This window comes from Rhinolophus sinicus, chromosome 16 (genome assembly GCF_057876585.1).
Source record: "Rhinolophus sinicus isolate RSI-liver-muscle chromosome 16, RSI-T2T, whole genome shotgun sequence".
In the NCBI taxonomy this organism is placed as follows: domain Eukaryota; kingdom Metazoa; phylum Chordata; class Mammalia; order Chiroptera; family Rhinolophidae; genus Rhinolophus; species Rhinolophus sinicus.
Window position 1 is genome coordinate 11,264,726 of NC_142516.1, and position 8,821 is coordinate 11,273,546.

An 8,821-nucleotide genomic window follows, 5' to 3' on the forward strand; every position below is an offset into this window, starting at 1 on the left:
TCCAAAGTATCCATGAATCAAACCTTGTCAGAAATCATTTGGAGTGTTTTGATAAGATAGCGGTGAATCAGGAAAGGGTTTTCCATGTGTTATTGTCAAAATGAACCCAACAAAATTGGGAGCTCTCTATTTGTACAAAAAGGACTGAGTGGTCACTGTGATTAAGCCTCCAGTTTTCACATGTTTGGTTAACCTAAGTGCACACAGGCAGACTTCCAATATTTGGCCATGACTGGCTCCTTACTTTACCAAAATATTTTCCTCTGCATCATAGTATAAATAGCTAACTTTGGGGGTGGGGATGCTCACCACCTACCAGGCATTGTGCTTTCTCATGCTTTCATTCACTGAGTCCTCCCAACAACTCTGTGAGACAGGTAGTCCCACCATCCCCACTTTATGGATGGAGAAACTGTCACAGAGAAGTTAAGTGCCTTGCCCTAGACCACTTACCTGATAAGGACAGGACGCCATACCTAGAAAGTGAGCCAGAGGCTGAGCGCTTAGACTACATGCAGTATCACCTCCATAGCAGGCAACGCATTTCCTCTCTTCAGGGAGAAGCCAGGAGGCCTGGATTCCAGTCTTTGTTCTAACAATAAAAACGTCATAAGTAAGGTCCTTCTTCTCACCAGGCCTCAATTTCCCCCGTCTTCAAAGTGAGGGATTAGAACACATGGTATCTGAGTTTCTCCAGCTCAGAACTCCTGTGAATCATTTTAAAGTTGAAGCAATAAGAACCTAAGAGGCAACTTCCGGGAGAGAAGGCTCCTGGCATCCTGGCTGGTCTCTGCCCCACACCCGCATGTGGTCAGTTAAGTGAAGTGCTGCTCTGCAGACAGCAGCTTGAGGTCCACCTCCTTCGTCCTGATGTCTGCTCAAAATCCTAAGTGACCATCCAGACATTCTTTCATTCTACAAATATTTATTAAGGGGCTATTGTGTTCCAGGCACGGCGCCAGTGGGTGGAGGGGGGTAACAAGGAACCAGATGCCGTCCTCATATGGGGGCAGCTCACAGTCTAGTGGAGAAGATGGTGTTGTAACTACTGAGATTCAGTCCCATATTGTGTGTGCGAGAGGGGGTGCCTGATCAGGAACTGGTGGAAGACAGCAGGCCAGCCTTCCGAAGGGACATGATACCTGAGCCTGAAAGGTAAGGATTTATCGCAGGGGCTGACAAAAGGGAGAATGAGAATTTCAGGCAGTTGGAATAGGCAAGAAGACACAAGAAATGCCTTACAGTTGGAGCCTGGGGTGCAAGAGGAAAGGGAGGGAGACAAGAGATGAGGCCACATAGTCCTGCAGGAGCCCCACCACAGGAAGCTCCGTAGACCACAGGAAAGAGCTGGCCTTTAGTCTGTGGGGACTAGGGAGGCTTATGCAGCAGGAAAGTGACTGTTAGGGGTTGAATTGTGTCCCTCCACAAAGATAGATTGGAGCCCCAACCCCCTGCACCTCAGAACGTGACCTTATTTGGAGATAGAGTCTTTAGAGAGGTAATCAAGTTAAAATGAGGTCATTAGGGTCGGTCCTAATCCAGTATGACTGGCGTCCTCATAAAAAGGAGAAATTTAGACACAGAAACATCCATGAATAATGGAAGAGGATGTGAAGAAACACAGGGAGAATACCACCCACCGTCTATAAACCAAGGAGAGAGGCCTAGAACAGACACTTTCCTCACAGCCCTCAGAAGGAACCAGCCCTGCCAACACCTTAATTGTGAACTTCTAACCTTCAGAACTGTGAGATAATACATTTTCATTGTTTATGGCCCTCAATTTGTGGCATTTTGTTACAGTCGCCCTAGCAAACTAATAAGGAGACTTATTCCAATTTGCATTTTTTTAAAATTGATCTGCGTACAGTGTAGAAAAGAAATTGAACAGGAACAAGAATGGCTGTAAGGAGGCTATTTGGAGGCAGGAGATGAAAAAGGTTTCTGTGAGAAGAGTGGTAGCAGAGACTGATACACCCTCTGTATTTACAAGCCAAGGAAACACCAGAAGCTAGGTGAGAGGCCTGGAGCAGATTCTCCCTCAGAGCCTTCCTAAGGAACCAACCCTGCTCACACTTTGATTTTGCACTTCTAGCTTTCAGAAAATACATTTCTGTTGTTTTAAGCCACCAGGTTTGTGGTACTTTGTTACAGCAGCCCTAGGAAACAAATGTAGACTTTCACCTAAAGAGTTAGGTGATCAATTTTTTACATTAAAAGATCACTGTGGCTGCAGTGCAGAGAACGGATGGGGGAGAAGATGGCAAGTGATGTGGGAACACCCAATACATCATTGGGACGCTACTGAAATAATCTAGGTGGGAAGTGATGGCTTTTGCCAGCGTGCTGGTGGGGGAGATGATAAGAATTGCAAGATTGAAGAGATAGGAGGTAAAGCCATGGAGATCCTTGAAGAAACCAAGCACATGCTGGTAGGTGCTAGATAGAATGGGAAAAAAATGGACAAACCATTCTGACTGCAGAAACACCTGCCCCTTCATGTTTCCAGCTCTAGACCCTCTGTTCTCACAGCCTAAAGGCCTTTCCTTCTCCACCGCATTTAGTCTAGCTCAGCCTCTCCTTCCCCTCCTGCTGGCTCCTTTATCACCCGGTTCCCAGTCATTCCTCTGACATACATTTGCATTTGTGATTTCCAAACTGCTTTCACACACATGTTCCTCCCTTTTCTCTTGAGAACAGGTTTTATTTTGTTTCATGTATGAGGAAAGTGAAACTCAGAATGGTGAAGAGATTTTGCCAACAGACCCATTGTGAGTAGGGAGCGGAGCCACGTCTTTGGTGTCTGTATCCCGAAAGTTTCCTCTGCATCACCACAGCTCCGTAGAAACACAGCCCCTGGTCAACACGAGGCTTGAGAGAAGTCCTGTCTCTAGCAATTAAAGTAACGACTACACGCGACATTGATTTTGAGAGCCTGTCAGTCACTGAAACAAAGATGTTAAGGTAGAAAATGTCCACAGTGAAAAGTTACACCCCTGTACCGTCGTTTCTGGCATAAATTCTTGAAGCTTTACTAAAGAGTCAGGAAGTGTTGTTTTGTGTTCAAGAGCATCCTGGTTGGGCCCAGGCTCTGGCCCTTCCAGGCTGCATGATCCTGAGAAAATCACCTAACACCATTAATCTCAGTGTTCTCGTCTGTTTAAAGGGTAGTGCTGTTGAAAGCCAGGTCAGAGAGCTGTTTTGAGCAATATACATAAAGTATTGAGCTCAGTGCTGAATACCTAATCAGGGCTCAGTATGTCTTAGGCGTAACTGCTATTACTTGTCTTAATTGCATACTCATTTTCTTTCTTTCTTTATTAAATTTATTGGGGTGACATTGGTTAGTAAAATGATATAGGTTTCCAGCGTACATTTCTATAGTACATCATCTACATATTGCGTTGTGAGTTCACCACTCAGAGTCAGATCTCCTTCCATCACCATATATTTGACCCCCTTTTCCCTCTTTTACCACCCCCTCCCCCCTTTCCCTCTGGTAACCACCAAAATCCTACAAAGCACAAATAAATGTTTCTCTTACAAAGTCTCACAAGATCATATGAAGAGTGGTCAAACCATGAAACATATGAAGGCTGTCAGATTTTGCAAAGAAGTACAGACTGATTGCTTTCAAGAGCATCTAAGAACATGTGACAGAAAAGAGAATTTCGGCAGAAAGAAAAGAAAGACGTCATGCAAGTGGTGGAGGACGAGAAGACGAGGTGGCGTGGGGAGGTATTTACTGTCCCCACATGACAGACAGGTGGCCAAGAACCAGAGGTGTTCAACAGTCAGCCTAAGACCACGCAGCCAGAAAACGAAGGTGCTGATTCCAAAAATGCGTGCTCTTACCGAGGACACCACGCCCCGCTGTTGCTCTGCCTCGTCTGTCACTACACCTGGAGCGTTTTATTTGCTTCAAAGTGGTTTCCCCACTAGACTATAACCACCCTCAAGATTAGGAACTGAGAGTCATTTACCTTCGTAATCTTATTATTGGTTCCCAGTGAATATTTAATATAATGGTATTAAATAATTGTGAGAGCATAAATCCCCACTGTCTAGGAGTGTTTTTATAAATATGTTCATATGTAATAGAGCTTTTTGCTAGAGTTTAATGAAAGGGTGACCATAAACAGCATGTCAGCATTCGTCTTATTTCCCTGATGCAATCGGTGTTTGTTTTTTGGTGTTTCTTTTTTTCTTTTTTTTTTTTTTTTTTGGTCTTGTTTTTATGGGCTTTATTTGCAAGAATAGCAGAGAGATGAACCTCTACCTAATATACATGAATAAGTATTTATGGGGAACTAAAGGATTATGCATCATCGAGGCCCACATGGGATTCTTTCTGAAAGGAAATCCACTCTAATGTCCCTGCATTTAACTCAGGTTCAACGTTTTTTATTGTTCAACTTACATTTTGGGATTGCAGAAGAGAAGGCAGAATCATGGACCAATTATAGGAGTCCTAGGGGAGACAGGAATAAATTGAAATTTGTTGAATTGAACATTCTAGGATTTTCTATATGCATTGGCATGTGTAGGCTGAGGGAGAATGTCGACCAAGCCAGCAGTTCATTTTCCTGGGACTCTCCTCCCCACCTGAGGACCAGAAGCCACCTTTTGTCCTGTTCTTCCTCATGTACCTGGTCACCGTGGGAGGAAACTGGCTCATCATCCTGGTCATCCGCTGTGACAATCAGCTCCAGACACCATGTAATTTTTCCTCAGTATCTAATCCTTCACTGATGTTTGCTGCACAACAACCTTTCCCCAGATGCTAGTGAACTTTCTGTCAAAGAAGAAGTCCATCTCCTATGCTGAGTGCATGACCCAGGTGTATTTCTTCTTGGCCTTTGCCAGCACAGAAGGTCAGCTCCTGACAGCCCTGGCCACTGACCACCATGTGGCCATCTGTGACCCCTTCCACTATGTCCCTACTGAGTCATTGCTGATATGTCCTGCTACTGGTTTTCTCCTGTTCCATCTCTCACCTCCATTCTTCCTTACTAGTTCTCCTGAGAAATCAGCTTCTCTTTTGTGACTCCAGTGTTATCAACACTTCCTCTGTAACATCAACCCTCTGCTGAAATCGTCCTGCTTCTCCACATTTGTCAATGAAATTGTGATAATGACAGAAGGGGTGATACACTTGGTGACTCCCTTTATATGCATTATCATTTATTACCTACTAATCCTCACTGCTGGTGCTCAAGATCCCCTCAGCTGCTGGGAAGCATAAAGCTTTCTCCACCTGTGGCTCCCACGTCACCATGGGGACCCTGTTTTATGGAAGCATTATTTCCATTTACTTCCGACCCGTCCAGCTACACCGTCAATGACCGGGTGGCAAAAGTCTTCTACATAGTTTTGCCCTCCATGCTAAACCCTTTTATCTGCAGCCTGAAGAACAAAGACATTAAGTGGGGCCTGAGGAAGCTGATGGGCAAAAGGAAACCCTAGCAGCGCCTCCGAGGCCAGGCCCAGGAGTGAGTCTTCTCCTGTGAGTCTGCGTTTCTGCTGATTCCTGGTATATACAGAGGGTGCCAAAAATATGTATACACATTTTAAGAAAGGAAAACTGTATCAAAATTGTAATACTCAATATATACTGATAACAAAAGATGAATACAAGTCACGTTTGACTTCTGCAATTACAAGAGGCGCTCAGAGTGGTTACCATCAGCGTCCAGACACTTCTGATTATGGCGAACTACTGCTTGAGCATCGTTGACCAATGCGTCCACTTGTAAACATTTTTTTGGTACCCTAGTATATCAAGCTACTGGAGGCTAGCATACTAAGCCAGGGGTTCACAGGAAATCATATGGATGACACGATTAGACTATTGTAGCCAGTCTTATATATTTGTAATAAATATTGTATATTTATACAGTAAATATATAAATATACAGTATACATTTCTTTCTATCTTACATATGTACCCACCAGTCAAGGCTCAGAATGACCCAGGGTCTTTGTACCCATTCCTCATTCCCCACCGCCATTCTCTTTTCCTATTCACTCCCTCCAAGTGAAAACTAAGACTTGTCATTAATTTTTCTTGAGCAAATTTCTCCTTGTTCAATAATTCTGAGTTCCCAGTTCCCAGTATCCTTACATATTTTAAGAAACAGCAGCAATCAGTTATTCAATTTGCAGCACTTTCAATGTCTCCACAGTTACGTGTGTGTGTGCACGTGTGCCCACGCACAGGTACGTATGTTTGCTGTCCTCCCCATAACATTAGAACCTGCCCAACAGCAGGAACAGTTTCTTGCCCACTGAGCAGAAAATGGATGACATCTGCTCCTTTTTTTGGAATCTTTCTCAGCACAGTGTCCTGGGTCCCGAACACAGCAGATAATCAAGAATTGGCCTTCAAGAGCTATTTGACTTAGCAACTCAGATCCAGCACCCCAGATGATAAGCCATACACAGTAGGAATAAAGTCTACTTCTGTGTCTCTGCCCTGGCTTCCTTCCCTCGGTCCCCCTGACAGCTCTTGGTCCATCCCTTTTCCTGAGCCTTTTTTTGGTTTCATTCACCCTAGAAGTATCTATATTTGCAAAATTATTATCACCCATTGGTCTGCCTATTTTCTAAGGAGAGAAGATCATTTCTCTGTCATGAAGTTGATTCTGAATTGCTTTTGGAGACAGAACTAGACCCAATATGTGTAAGAATTGGGAAGGTAATTCTTGTCACAGAATAAGGAAGAAATGCAAAAGCAAGAGTTGTTGAAAGTGGCAGCCACTAGAGAAGGGTATTATAAAAACAGTTCTCCTATTAGGCAGGAGTTGAACTAGATAATATTAAGATCACTTCCATTTCAGAGAAATTGTTTAATATTAAACAGCTTCAGATGCCTCATTTTCAAAACTGACAACACTAACGTTTTGTAGTAAGGTATACGTCCAAAAAGACAGTCTCTAGAAAATGTACTAGCTTTAGATATTTTGTTATCATTTTATTGGGCTATAGGGTTGTCACTCTCTCAATTATCTTGGGAAAATATTGATACTGTGTTAAGAAATGAAAACTCAGAATGTGGTAGAAAATTTGATATTATAAGTGAACATCTAAAAATAGAAAGATTAAATCACTGTTTGGTAGGAACTCTTCTTTCCTAGTCTCAATCTTTCCTTCCACATGAAGAGAGTTTAGTTACTGTAAAGCCTTTCTTCCCCCCACCCCCCACCCACTACTGTTTCTGTTCTAGGAAAGATAAGTGTCTTATCTGACTGATAAATTTCGGAAGCATATGTTTGGCATCGATCTAAGCAAAAATTGCACCAGGCAAAGTTAAACAGACAAGGGAGACTTATTCAAGGCTATTGCAATAGAGAGGCCAAAATTCCGTCTGAACTCAACTCCACTGAAACAAAAGGTAGGGGGGTTTTGAAGCCCTGGGAAATGGTGCGGAGGGGCACAAACTTCCTTGATGATTTTACCTTCCAAAGGGATGGCTCCCAGATCCTTGAGAAAGACATTGCTAAGTTGTAAAACTAGCAAGAGGCTTTTTAAAAATTTTGTACTTTAGAGAGGCAGAAAAAGGATTTACAATTATATGTTTCTAAGAAAAGGGAGGTCAGGGGCTAGAGTCAGAAAGAAGCCTAACGTTTAGTCAAGCTGAGGGAAGGGGTAAGACCGCCCTGGTCCCTGCTTGGCTCAGGCCTCACTCTCCTCTGCTTTTCTATGCCTGGACGTGAGACAGCCTAATTATGACTTTCACTCTCACGACATCCTCCAGTGCCATCTCTATCAATAATAAAGATGGCCCCCATCAGCCTTCCAATTTCCCTATCTCTCATGCCTCCACAAAGCACCCCACAATCATGACTGATCCATACTAGTTACAGAGAGTTTCTTGCTCATTGTGGTTTTAATTTGCATTTCCCTGATGATGAGTAATTGAGGGCATCTTTTCATACATCTGTTGGCCATCAGTATGTCCTCTTTAGAGAAATGTCTGTTGAGGTCCTCTGCCCATTTTTTTTTTTTAATTTTTAAAAATACATATACAATTTTGAAACTTCTGTGCTGTACATTGCCATAATTTACTTATCACATTTCTATCGTTGAACATTTAGTTTGTTTCTAATTTTTTTCCTATTTTAGATAAGGCTACAATGATTATCTTTATACGTAAAGCTTTTATCAACTTAATTGGATCCTTTCTTCAGGATACATTTCTAGAACTGTTACTAGGGCTGAGAGTATAACCAACAATTGTCACCCCAATAAATTTATTAAAATAAAATTAAAAAAAAAAAAAAGATTCCTGATACTATTACCAAATTGTCAATAGGATTGTACCAGTTAGTATTCCAATCTCATGTTATCTTAAACTTTGAATTTTTTTCTGAAATGATTCTGTTACTGACAAGTCTTTATGAGAAGTATCACGTATATTAACTTCCTCTCGATATTTTAGAGAAGTGCTTCTTAGTCTTTAAAAATTACCCGGGATCTTGTTAAAATGGAGAACCTGACGCAGTCCACCTGGGGTGGAGCCTAAGACAAGCTCCCAGATTGTTCTCATGATGTTGATCTGATCCCACTGTGTATTCTGAGGCTTGAGGCTTAAGCTGAGGTGGAAAAGGAGGTAGGAGACCTTTCCTGAGTTTTATAAATGAAGCAAGTTTGAAAAATCTTACTTTAAACAAAGGTTCCAAAGAAAGTAATCTCCCCAAATTGTTTTAAATTAGATCAAAAATCAGGAAAATAATACAATTGGGAAAAAAACCTTGACATTAATATCCCTCATGTGAATGCACATATAAATTTACATTATTTACTTATAAACATGTTTTAT

General features: G+C 42.2%; 1 pseudogene; it reads left to right on the forward strand.

Moving 5' to 3' along the window:
- Positions 1-2,399: 2,399 nt before the first annotated feature.
- On the forward strand, positions 2,400-5,466 carry LOC109447137 (olfactory receptor 1L1-like; annotated as a pseudogene).
- The last annotated feature ends 3,355 nt before the right edge of the window (positions 5,467-8,821 follow it).